The sequence below is a fragment of the Cryptotermes secundus genome, unplaced genomic scaffold (genome assembly GCF_002891405.2).
Source record: "Cryptotermes secundus unplaced genomic scaffold, Csec_1.0 scaffold330, whole genome shotgun sequence".
In the NCBI taxonomy this organism is placed as follows: Eukaryota; Metazoa; Arthropoda; class Insecta; order Blattodea; family Kalotermitidae; genus Cryptotermes; species Cryptotermes secundus.
The window spans coordinates 459,873-473,875 of record NW_019734317.1 but is presented as its reverse complement, the minus strand read 5'-3'; the positions used below and the strand labels follow the sequence as shown (position 1 = coordinate 473,875).

The following is a 14,003-nucleotide window of genomic DNA, read 5'->3' as shown; positions in this document are numbered from 1 at the left end:
AAAGCAGACTGAGGCCACTGAACGTGGAGCGATTTGTAGTGTTGAAATTACCCGTAGAGTTATAGTTACTGTAGTTACGACCTGTGAGTAGTCAATAAATCTATTTACCAATCCAAACCACATATGTAGTCAATGTTATATTTTAGCGTCCTGCTACACTGATTCATGTCCATGGTTTATGCTGACCGTCTTACAGTGTATACACTTTTTTCACCTTATTCTTCACTTCCACACTACATGTGACTCAAGATGGCACATTAGTGCTGAAACATGTAGTGTGGAAGTGAAGAATAAGGTGAAAAAAGTGTATACACTGTAAGACGGTCAGCATAAACCATGGACACGTATGTAGTCACTAATATACGTGACAATATTTATTATGGTCTCATGTAGACTGGATTTATCATGAATGAAAATTACTGAAAATATGGATAGTCCACCGACCTCCGAGTCTCCCATGACAATCTGTCCTAGAATTTAGCCCCATATACTAGGTTACGGATAGACATACAGACCTGAATTACATATAAAGAGTTCTTTTATGTATTGTAAAGAAAGCCTAAANATATTATATTTCAGCATCCTGTTACACTCACACAATATATATGGATAAATACCGTCTTAAGTGCAACAAATTTTATTGTAGTTTTTACTTCTTTTCCTCCTCCACACTACATGTTTCGGCCCTAAATGGCCATCATCAGGTGTGTATCACTCACGTAGCTGTTACACTGCTTGTTAAAATTTAAAATTACCAGTCTTTCTAATAATTAGAAAGACTGTAGCTGTAGCTGTTACACTGCTTGTTAAAATTTAAAATTACCAGTCTTTCTAATTAACAAGCAGTGTAACAGCTACGTGAGTGATACACACCTGATGATGGCCATTTAGGGCCGAAACATGTAGTGTGGAGGAGGAAAAGAAGTAAAAACTACAATAAAATTTGTTGCACTTAAGACGGTATTTATCCATATATATTGTGTGAGTGTAACAGGATGCTGAAATATAATATTATAAATAAATGTATTTTCACGTCAGTCAGACTGAAAGGGTGGGGTAGAGATGTTAGACTATTTCGTTGAACTATCATAGCATACATTTGATCACTGGCTCTAAGATTGAAATCCTACAAACACATCAATGGGAGAGTATGGTTTAGATCAATTTCTCTGTTCAAATAGTAACACTATCAGACCGGTTTTTATTGAATTCTTGGAAGGAACCTATTAGCTCCTTGTCGTTAGGAAAGAATAGCTTTTATTCACCTAGCTATTATTTGAAAGGCACACCGACAGTAGGTACAGATCAGCCGCAAAGGGAGTGTTAATATTACCAGGACGCAATTGAAAGCACTGTGAAATGTCGCCGTTTGTTACACTGAATGCAGGCCTATTACTTCCCCGTACTTCAAAGAAAAGACAGTGAAGTGTGTGAAAACAATTGTAAAGAGATGCTCACTAACAGCACATACAAATGCCGTTAATTTGGGAACTTCATACAAAGGCACTAGAATTCCTTCACCACACTGCAGCCTTTATATTCCTCCAGGAGCTAAATAAGTAACAAATATAATTAAATTTCTAGCATTCAACGCTCTAGATATTTAGAAACTGTGTTCTAATTCAGACAGAGCTAAGAAAAGCGAAATTTAGAAATCATTGTGTTAGCAGGTACTAATGTACAAGATGACGGTTGTGACGTATGTGAACATGGGTACACTATGCCAGAGAACGGAGAATTACAGAACATCTCAACGGACAACCTGCTTCCGACGAAGACTGGATATTTACTGATTCTATTGACCTCTGAGCAAAATTAGGCAAAGTTTCCCGCCCAAGTAGTTTCCAATGCCTACGGTAGATGGGGAAGTATCGGGTACCACTGCCAGCCTCGTTGGCTGAACGGGGCTGATAGCGAGCACCAGTATCGGAAGGGTATGGCGACTGGTAGAATATCAAAGGGGGACGTACAATAGACTATTAGTCGTGGTGCATGGAGAAACTCACCCCCTCCAATAATAACAATAATAATAATACTGATCCTATTGACGCTACTTCAACTGCACATACGTATTATTAAGAAATGATAATTCGGTTAGGGTAACTCATAACACTGTCTAAATTCGAACCAATTACATCTCAAGTAAAAATCTGCGGCTTTAGCTGTAAAAATATCACTACAGTTTGTTAGTCGGGATTTTAATTTGAAGTTTTTTTTTATTATTTTAGGCCTTCTTGATAAATGTCTGTTGTCACAAAATACTGACATAAACAATTGAAGTGAGGTTAATTTCCAATTTCCATGAAGAGAACTGTCGCTTATCTTAACAATAAAAACTTTCAGCAAGTCGATAGGCCCATGAAACGGGACTATGATTTAAATCACATCCTTTACTTTTAAACCGATGCTTGCATAGGACATGAAGACAATTTTATTCACAAGTTTGCTCTTGAAGCATGCTGTACTGTATTCTGGCATCTGACGTAATGTAGTCAACCCAGCGTCACATCCCACCGTCGTGGGGACTTCAGGTATCACTCATTTATTTACACTTCATATCGTCATGCATTTAGATGTGAGAGACTGTAGACGGGGTATGGATTGGCGAATGGATTTATTACCGACACCACTCGGAAATACAATTACAGCGCTATAGCTGATTTCCACATTACAAATCATTCAACGCTAGGTCCTCTCAATCTGCTTTCACTAGCCGTTACTTTGTAACAGCTCTCAACAAAAGCTATTCCTCTACAACGTTTCTACTAGACGTTTCCTGTTAACGAATCTTACTAATGGAGATTCTTCACCGTTCGTGGTTACGACATTTCCCGCTGGTTAACCCTCCACAACAGAATTCTCAATTGAAATGTAAAAGTTAAATTTATGTTATGACCGACGGTCAGTAGGCCAGTTGGTCCTGGTGTCAAGCACCCATTTGGGACTTATGACCAGATTTTTTGTTTCTGCCAGACTGCTGCGGGTTGTTGATGTGGCGCGCCCTATCTGACGAAAGGAAGGGTCTGACTTATCAATGTACAATATTTATATTTACATTTTACACTTATTACATGAATGTATATACAATATAAACAAGGCCTCTGTCATTCCAGGAAACACAGTCCCTTCACTGTTGTAGAGGCGTATTTACCGCGCCGTTGCACAGCAACGGTCGCTGCGCGGACCATGCCATTCTTTTATTGTTGCGTGCGTGTATGTTGCGAGCGTTACATAGCAACGGTCACTGTTTACAGAGTCACTGCTTAGCAACGGGTCTACGCCACACACTATTAATTACAAAAGGGGAAGTTGTAGCCTACTTGAGCTGCCCTACAGAATGTGACGCCGCGTGGGTACTGCATGAGAAGTGCAGTGCAGTCTATGGCAGACACTGAAAGAGAAGCGTCTGCCATAGACTGCATGAGAAGTGCAGTGCAGTCTATGGCAGACACTGAAAGAGAAGCGTCTGCCATAGACTGCATGAGAAGTGCAGTGCAGTCTATGGCAGACACTGAAAGAGAAGCGTCTGCCATAGACTGCATGAGAAGTGCAGTGCAGTCTATGGCAGACACTGAAAGAGAAGCGTCTGCCATAGACTGCATGAGAAGTGCAGTGCAGTCTATGGCAGACACTGAAAGAGAAGCGTCTGCCATAGACTGCATGAGAAGTGCAGTGCAGTCTATGGCAGACACTGAAAGAGAAGCGTCTGCCATAGACTGCATGAGAAGTGCAGTGCAGTCTATGGCAGACACTGAAAGAGAAGCGTCTGCCATAGACTGCATGAGAAGTGCAGTGCAGTCTATGGCAGACACTGAAAGAGAAGCGTCTGCCATAGACTGCATGAGAAGTGCAGTGCAGTCTATGGCAGACACTGAAAGAGAAGCGTCTGCCATAGACTGCATGAGAAGTGCAGTGCAGTCTATGGCAGACACTGAAAGAGAAGCGTCTGCCATAGACTGCATGAGAAGTGCAGTGCAGTCTATGGCAGACACTGAAAGAGAAGCGTCTGCCATAGACTGCATGAGAAGTGCAGTGCAGTCTATGGCAGACACTGAAAGAGAAGCGTCTGCCATAGACTGCATGAGAAGTGCAGTGCAGTCTATGGCAGACACTGAAAGAGAAGTGTCTGCCATAGACTGCATGAGAAGTGCAGTGCAGTCTATGGCAGACAAGGAAGTGCGTTTTCTGAAAGCTGCAGGACTTTCACCGTTCCCAGGTGCACTGCGACAGAAGTGCTGACTCCGCCGAGGGCTGTAAAAACAACGTCGGATATAAACGTTCGTGACAATGGCATATTAATAAATGGTTGATCTTTTAATATTATCTATGGTCCTAATTTTTATTTGAGCTGAGCTTGGTTTATACAGGATGTGCCAGGAGGAAAGGTCAATATTCTGGGAGGTCATAGTATCGGTCATTATAAGCAAAAAATTGTGTATGTACATGTGTCCTATTCCGAACTTTTTCCGAGGTAGAGCTATTACACTGTACAGTTCCAAATTTTTTGATACGAAAGAGATATTACGTAGTGTTTCCAACACCAGTATTTATTGTTCAAGTGACAAAGTTGGCACAGTTTACCTAGTAAAATAAATTTTCGAAAATTCAACAGCAGCAGTGACACTGCCATAGCAGCAGCCGTAAACGTACAGCATAGCAGCATATTCGGCATTTATGAAGGTGTGCAGCATTTTTGACAACACTCCTACAATGTCACTATCAACAGTCACAACGGCAAACTTGAGCTTCAGATCGATTCATATGCGGGGAGAAACGGATAATACTGGGCGCCAAATCCAAACTACTGTAGGGTGAAATAGCTTTATCTCGGAACCGGTTCGGAATAAGACGAGCGTACATACGTGTATACAAGTACACTTTCTTGCTTAGAATGACCAATACTATGAGCTCCTGGAAAACTGACCTTTCCTCCTGGGACTCTCTCTGTATATCATGTCTTCTATTGAACGTGTCCGGAGATGGGGACTTCTTCTGATCGATTGGGCTCAACGGTGGGAATTTTAATTTTAATATAATGTGGCGTATTGGCTCTATGCAGGAACTGTTGAGCCTCAGAGGCCTCGAGGCACGCGAGCAACGGGAGAGTTGTGGATTGTATCTGCGCGTTGCTAGGCGACAACTCTGTGAATAGCGCAACAGGAAGTAGGAGTGACGTCACATATCCCCACTCATCCAGTTACTACGCAACGCTCGGTAAACACTCCTCCCCGCTAGGCTGTGACATCATGTAACAGTGATAACTATCACGTAGCTGGTTTCTATGGAGTCCGTTGCTGGCCAATAGGCTGTTTTCTGTGTGGTCAGTGCGGAACTACATAACGAGAATATTCGTCAGAGTTGTATCGAGTGGATGAAATCAAGACAGTCGAAGTCTGGAAGTGATTACAGCAGGAGAAGTAATTGGGATACTGAAGCTGTGAGTTACGTAAGTGTGGATAGAAGTGTGCAATAAATTCGCTAGATCCAAGACCGGCGTGAAGTTATTTGTCGCGTCACATACAGCAACACGTGACAACTGGTGTCACGTGCCCCGAGGCCTCTGTGACTCAACAGTTCCTGCATAGAGCCAATACGCCACATTAATTTAATGGCAGCATTTTTGTGGTATCAACTTTCTGCACGTAATCAAACCATTTCTTCATACAGCTGTAGTCTATTACATTGTTACTTATATTAAAGAGATTTAAACTCTCTTCTAATGTAGTCATTTCTTTGAAAATCGTTGCTGGGCTGTCTATAGCCTTTGAAATTACTTTTCACGTGTTTGATGTCTGTTTTTATTTTTAAATTGACTGTTACAATTTCAGTTCTATATAGCAGACGTGGTATTGGTGTGATCCTAATAAAATATAATGCTGTATGCTGCTATACTTTCTTAGTCAAGATTCGCTTGCTTATGAAAAAAAAAATATTATTTTATGTTTTAGATCTAATTACATGCTGCCTTCTTTAAGTGATAAAATGCATGGAGTTTTTTCGTAGATAATTTTACTGCCATATTTTTGTTTGTTAAATCTAATGGACGAACAGCTTCTACAATGGAAATATTANTCTGCTATTTTTATTTCAAAACGTCGTAATATAATAATAATAGTAATTCAATTCAATTCGTGTTTATTTACGTGCAAACTTAACAGCACAGAGGCCAATTACAAAGCTAGCACGAATAGAGAAATACACAAAAATAATTAAGAAACAACATACAAAAATGATAGTCTATATTAATTACACAGTTAGCATGAATAAACTTACAGAAGCAAACATACACAGACAAAGCCACAATGTGAGAATTTAATAATAATAATAATGTGGCGTATAGACCAGTTGCTAAGCGGTTAGTCTGTAAAAAGTGGCCGTTTCTAGATAAAGCCCACAACATACACGCACGCAACAATAGAGGGACTGTTTTCTGTGTTATCCGTGCCAGAAAGTTTGGAGCTTAGTTCACTTAAGTTCTCATGACTTGAGCACGCGAAGCTGTAGAATCACCACTGTTATAGGGAACGGCTGGTGAAGACACTGCAAACTGGAAAAGGCTTAGCGGGTGCTGTGGTGGTTTGGAATTTTGGAGATTAAACTTGGCGCTGTAATTTCTGATAGTTCCGCGTCGTGTGTATATAAGTGGCCAATAAATCCATTCACTAATCCAAACTCCGTCTATAGTCACTCATATGCGACAACAATAATAATAATAATAATAATAATAATAATCACGGTTTTGACTGTCATACTTCCCAGGTTCCAGATGAAGTATTTAGAAAAATATATAAACTCAAGCTATGAAGACGCTATGAATCTGAGGTTCTCACAAAGGTGGTCAAGAAGAGTTCAATTTTCTGGGACTTAACATCGAGATTGATTTTTAACGGACTGCATGGCATTATATGGCTAAAGATGGGATTCTTTATAACTGCAATTAGTCCCTCCCGCTGCTCCACGGACGAGCACTTTATGCATTGTCATGGAGAAGATCAGTTGGACCGATTATGTGATAAATGAAGAAGTGTTAATTAGAGTCAGTGAGCAGAGGAATATCCTACACGAAATAAGAAAACGGAAGGCTAATTGGATTGGTCATGTTTTATGCAGAAACTGCCTTCTAAAAGAAGTTATTGAAGGAAAGATAGAGGGGCGGATAGAAGTGACCAGAAGACGAGGAAGAAGACGTAAGAAGATGCTGGATGACCTTGGGGACAGAAGAGGATATTCTCATTTGAAGGAGAAAGCTCTAGATCGCATTAAGTGGAGGAATTGTTTTGGAAGAGAGTGTGGACCTGTCGTCTGACAGATTACTGATGATGATGATATTGGTCCCTTGTTCCTTAGCTTGGGACAGGACCGAGTTAACAACTACTCTCCATAACACGTCATGAAGACATGAAGAGGGCGAAAGGGCAGGAAAATAAATGTCAACGCATTCTAATCCTTAAGGTTTTATTTCATGCATTTTTAAAATGTATAAAATCTGGCTATAAAATTGTGCTTTTGTTTTCGAGTACGAAGAGGTATATTAGCCAGACAAATTACGCACTTTGCTTTTGACGACTCACGTTGAAGACTTCGATTATAGGACACACGAAGATGGGTTTCACGGCTTCTAATCTTCGACAATCAATGCAAATGCGAGTAGTTTACTGTGGCAACTTCAAAACGTGTAATTTATTCGTATTGAATCGAAATTTATTTTGAACGTACTAACCACAAGTTGTTCTCAGAACCTACTGTTTACTCTAGGCGCATGAAAATCGTTGTGATCTTAACAGTTCCTTCATTAACAAGACTCTGCATGTAAAGAATGGAAGACGTTTAAAAAACAGTTTCAAATATATACAACTTTTCACAAGAATGCATATACAGTAAAACCTCTCTAATCTAATCCCGATAGTTATGAAAAATGAAACATTCTAATCACAGTTGAGTACATACTTTGAAAGACGCACGGGATTTAGAAGCAAGAGGGATTAGAGCAAGAGGAGTTTCAGGCTGTGCTGAGGGCAGCTGGAGAGATTGAAACCACGCAAGAAAATAACCGAAGTCGGCTTAAGCTGAATGAAGGAGACCCTGGATTTCAGCTTCTGACAGAGGAAGAAATTGCTGCACTGATATGTTTTATTTGTTGTCCTCAGCACTGCCCATATTATTAAAATTTCATTTTCTTTTTTTTCTCAGTTGTTTTTTTTCTCTCTCTCTTTTATGGCTATCTTTTGCTTCAGTGATCCGGATTATCGCTTAATCCAAATGACCCCCCCCCAATTAATCCGGACTGTATAGCTCTTAGTGAACATACGTTTCGAATGGAAAGTCAATGTTCAAAATGACCGTGCGCTGATAAAACAGTACGCTCCGTGCAAAGAACAAGCATAACTGCACGAACACGAAAATAGCTTGTATGTACATTACATGTCGACACCAGCGCTCCTAATGATCAAACCGAGAGGTGCTCCTGCACGAAGTCGGAAAGTAGCGCCCACTGTGACTCATTATATAGCCCTGAAAGTGAAACTAGGCTCTGAGTCACTGCATATATCCCACAACAAATTTAGGTTAAGAAAATTCTTTGTTTTTGTCACAGGGTTTGAGGTTGTCATAGAGGTGGTTACAAAGGGATTCTTCTGGGATATAACGTTGTGCAATCCGTTGAAAGTCAACCAAAGTTTCGGATAAATATGTTTTCATCTACAGTGTCGAAGCATAAGCAAAGAAAGAAACCAGTTTTGTTTGTTACCTTATTCACGCTGGTTTCTTGTTCGGCTCATACTTCGCTTCTGAATATGTAGGCGACATGTTCCTCCGAAACATCGGTGGACTTCCAGCGGATTACATGACCGTATAGCCTAAAAGTAAGAGCTCTTTGTTGTTGCTTATTTTAATAACTAAAGAAAGAAAATAATTTTTCGTGTTTAAAGAAGCAAATACTAGAATGAAATCGATGGGTTCTGTATCTATTTTGTAGAGGCCTCGAGGGGATGGGCCCGGTACCTCCCCCCTAAATCCGTACCTGGCCCTGGGCAAGAGCACAGCAGAACCAAAAGGCCCCCTTGGGCGGAACATTTTCTTTACTTTTGATAAATGAAAACGAATTTCCGCTACTGTTTTCTTCATATCCTGACCATCAATTTGAATTTACCTGAACATGTCACGTAACGACATAAAAGGAGGTTTTTCTTAAGAATTGTTTTCTACTAATTACGACAGTGTTAGTCATGTTTTCTGAAAAAGTTTCCTTTATGACGAAGTTTAGAGAAATGTGAGCTGTGTTCACTGACAAGGGAGAAGAATTTGTCGTAGGGTGGGGGAGGAATTTACGCTTGCGCAGACACTGCGCACCTGTGAACTGAAAACAGCCACCATAATTTTTTGAACAGGCCGGTGGACTTCGCTTCAGTTGTGTCGTTATTAAGCAAGAAATAAAATACATGTTCTGTTTCCCGCCCTCGTATATAAGACAAATGTATACCGCAGCAGTGCATGAAGCAGCTCTTGCAGTAGGCGAAAGAGTTCTGAATGCTCCCAGAGCCGTAAGGTTGTAGGGACTGGGAAATAAAAATCGCTGTGATGGCGAGGACCAGCAGAAATTTAGCAATCATGGAGTTAACCAGTACTTTCCGCACTATGAGCGAGGTATCCTATTAAGAAGTAATGCAAAAGCTCCACCAACGCGGATTCGATTATACGCGGTCTGCCATACGAGCCGCAGTGGCATCCTACAAACATTCAGTTGACATCCACAACACGTCATTTTCGACGGGCATATCCCCTGCGTTGGACGAGAGCTTACTGCACTGTTCATTTCTAGTCTCAGTGACTCCCGAATTGTGAAGTCATAAAAGGTAAAATTGTCCCTGTGCTTAAATAATTAAGCACTATGCCATGAAGGCGTATGGGGGAATGGATTTATAGATCCACATTTTCTTGACTTCAGCACTGGCTGGAGGTGAGTGGTCAGCCTCACGCCCCTGCCGCTTTACCCCCGGTATCCACTGGATAGGAGGTTGGGGGGGCCCAGAGCCGGTCTGGACGACGAGAAAATTCTTGACCCTACCGGGACTCGAACTCCGGCCCCTCGGTCGTCCGGACCGTAGCCAGTCGCTATACCGACTACGCTATCCCGGCTCCCATTGTAAAGTGATATACACTGTTTTTTTTAAATAAAGAAATAAATACACACAAAGAAAGCCTGGGCAATGCCCATCCGGCCTTCTGTATCACAGTCTTATAAGTAAGTAAAGCAAGTAAAGCTATCCCTCTAAGAGGCCGTGAAGGCCCATAGGGTTGTGAGACGTTGAGGCTCCCACATTATCTAGACCAGCCGCGTAAAACATGCGGCCCCCATAGCCACAAAGTGCGGCCCCTCAACTTTTAGAGCTAACTGATATTAAAATCAATATTAAAATTTTATTAGAAATATTTTTTGTAAAGACAATTTTCCAACAGATCAGAAGACAAGAAGTCTCACGCAGACATAAATTAGCAGGCTGCATGAAATTCAATGTTTTGCTATTACTAACATAATTTCTTGTGTAATATCTCTTTTTACATATTGAAAAGTTGTTGTCAAAAATGGCATTCTCTTGCTTTTTAAAACTGTAAGATATGTGACTTTAGGTAATTATATTGAAATTATTCCTAAATAATAAATATAATTAAATTTACTTGTATCAAAATCTAATGTATATTTCTATTTTGAAGTGCGGCCCTGGACTATTATTTATAGGGCTGAGGTGGCCCTCTGTACAAGTTGAGTTTGACATGCCTGATCTAGACAATCGGCTCAAAGATGGCGGTAAGTTTGTCAGCCTTACGCGCTTTACTACCCAGGAAAAGTATTTAATTAATTCCTGGTACTCATTTCTGTTAGAGGTTGAGTCGACCCCAGGGCTATAGTGCGGCCGGAAGGATTAGGTCAAATGAAAAAAAAAATCCAATGAGCTCATCGGGACTTGAACCCGCGACCTTCCGACTTGTAGCATAGTGCCTCAACCAACTACGCTACCGCAGCCCGTCACCAGATTCGCATTCGACCGTGGACACAATGTTAATTCTACTTAAGCTTGCTTTAAGACTGGAGTGGCCTGCTCTCATAATATTTATTAACACGAAGGCAAAAGGTTCATTTTCTATCTCGCGTAATCATCTCTTGGCTAAGCACTTTATGGTTTCTGAAGAATACGAATGATGTGTTCGATATAGGAAACACTGGGTTAAAAGTTAGTAGACCTACCTGTACTCTCAATGAACTCTGTGCGACAGCTACTAACCACCGTGAGGACCGTGAGAACAAGGAATTTGGTCGGGAATGGATTCAACCTGAACATATGCCCTTAACTCAGTTCATTCTTCAACAGCGCAACAAGTGGAGGACTGTGATCTCGATAACAAAAATCGGAGATAACTCAGTTAGTAACGCGACTAACTATCGGATAGACGACCACAGTTCGAGTCTCAGAAGGTGCGAAGATTTTAATTTTACACTGGGGCCTTCTATGAAATAAAATGTGCATCGCGGGTGTACATTGACCGGAGTGTGAAGGTCACTCCTCACTTGTCTTGTTCTCAGGGCAAACGCGAGTAAGTCATGGTTTCACATGGCGCGATGTCTAGACCCAGACACTATTTAACATTTATCTTAACATATTACATACCCAATGTATTAATGGTAAATTTGTCCGTGTGGTTAATTAAGCACCACTATGTGAAGAGGCAAGGGGACATAGAAATAAAACTCCACTCATTCATAACCTCAGCACCAGATGGAGGTGACTGGTCAGTCAGATCGACGCTCTGTCGGCCCAACTGAGCCATCCTGCTGCCAGGCCCCAGTAACCTTACTACTAAACTGCCATCCACACTGAAGCAGAGGTGCAAGATACTCTTTGAAAGCTTGATAGAATTCAGCTGGCCATGGAAGTCCTTGCTTTTATAGCATACTGAATTTAATTATCCTCATCCTGGGCCAGTTGAATCAATTTTACATCAAAATCTCTCTCTTCAAGAACCACTTCTTTCTTAAGACCCCCCAGTAGAATACTCCTATGAGGTTTTCAGATAAAAACAGTGTTTGCATTTCTTGATGTAATTAAGTACCATGCCATGAAAGCGTGTGGGGGAGTGGAAATGCAGCTCCACCATTCTTCCAGTCTTGACCTCGCAACTAGATGGAGGTGAGTGGACGGCTTTATTTCCTGGCCACTTTACTCTTTGTGACAGAGCACCTGGATAGAAACCAGAGCCGGTCTGGACGCTGTGGAGAAGTGAAAAATTTCTTAAAGCTGCCCGAAATTGAACCTCGGTCGTCCAGCCCAGTAGCCCGTGCCTACGTCTTTATAGTAACATTGAAAAGGTAAATGCACAGTCGGAAAAAGATGAAATACGATTTATTCTAAAAATTATATTCCCCTTTTAAAACAGATAACAGGTATTTAAGTCTTTTCATTGCTCCTGGGAAGCATTCTCGTTTCCGTTTTTCCCAGTTTGGGCCCGTATACTTTTACTTTCTTGACCTGCTGTAGTCAGCAGAAAACATTCTCACCTCCCCCGCCCCCCTTTCCTTACACTTCATTCTTCACCAATGTACATTCGCGGGACGCATATGTCCCATTTAGACCTGCTAGAGCTATATCACTTCAGCAGAAAAAAAAAATATGACTGTAGAGTGAGGAACTAATATTACTGTGTCGGAGACTTAACCTATACTGACCTTCATCTACTGCGGCCAGGTTTGCCAGCAGGCCGGGATCGAACACATGTTAGTGTGAAGACATATCACAGCAGCAGCTCTACGCGGGCTCTGAACCCGGACTGCAACCCTAAACTTCATGCCACAGGGCGACTACTCCTGTTGTTGTTCGTACACGCTGTAGCGTTGCCGTGACAACTTACCGACCAATAGGACACAGACAGGCAATTCGACTATCGATATGTTGACTGCGATCATATTCATGAATTAAAAGTGTGAAGTGGGTACGGTGGGTACAGCCTTGGATATAATATTCGGAGAAAAATTGTGTCGGGATTTATTCACAGCCAGTGCGCCCCTTTGAACTGTTATTTAACTGTTGCTTATTCAGTGACGCTGTACAAACCACTTGCAAGCTTCTTTGAGGTACCACTACCACAGTCTGAGAAACGATGGTTGAGACTCTCATAATATTGCTTTCTTCTATGTGACGACGTATGTACAGTAAGACGGATGCCAACAGCAGAATGCTGATATCAAATTATCTGGGGATGCGGCCCCACTTCCAAGAACACCGTAATTTAAACAGCGTTTATTGATTGTTCTTCATGAGTGGGAAATTTGGTCTTTCATTGCATGGGAAGAACATGAATTGATGGTATTTGGGAACAGGGTACCAGGAGAATGCTTGAATCCAAGAGAGAGGAAGTGACTGAGGTTGGAGCAAACTGAATAATGTCGAACTTAATAAAGTGTGCTCTTTGATAAATATTATTAAGGCGGTGAAATAAAGGATATTTTCGGCGAGGCTTAGAGGATGCATGGGAGAGATGAGAACTGCACAGATAATTTTGATTGGAAATCCAGAACGAAAGAGGTCACTTGGGAAACGTGCAGACTAATATCAGAACAAGCTAACGGTTGTTTCTGAACTTAATGAAATACATAATGAATATCTCTGTTTTAGCAGTCTGTTTTCTATTGATTTCTTCTTAATTCACTTTTCGACCCTGAAGATGGAGGCGGTGTGTTCCCTGAAACGCACGTTGACTCTACCCCACTGTCCCAGAATAGAACTGACTTAATAACGGACACATTAAAAAACCAAGTTTGCATTGGGGGTATAGCTCAGTGGTAGAGCATTCGACTGCAGATCGAGAGGTCCCCGGTTCAAACCCGGGTGCCCCCTCATTCCTTTTTTTTTTTTTTTTTAAGTTAAAAGCTACTTTTATTAAAGTGCTTCCTACAGAATAATAATGTTTACATTCTTAACTTCCTTGTACAGCAACAAAATTTTAGTTACCAC

At 41.2% G+C, this 14,003-nt stretch overlaps 1 protein-coding gene and 1 non-coding gene across 2 annotated transcripts in view; one reads left to right on the top strand and one right to left on the bottom strand.

The window, feature by feature from the left end:
* Positions 1–12,932, bottom strand: part of LOC111868568 (protein phosphatase 1 regulatory subunit 12A) — a 99,124-nt gene extending 86,192 nt beyond the window's left edge. The window contains exon 1 of the mRNA XM_023859328.2: positions 12,719–12,932. The gene's annotated coding sequence lies outside the window, so the exon portion shown is untranslated. The remainder of the gene's footprint in view (positions 1–12,718) is intronic.
* An 882-nt stretch (positions 12,933–13,814) lies between these two features.
* On the top strand, positions 13,815–13,886 carry Trnac-gca. Its single transcript has one exon. It is a non-coding gene; the product is annotated as a tRNA-Cys (tRNA).
* Positions 13,887–14,003: the final 117 nt, after the last annotated feature.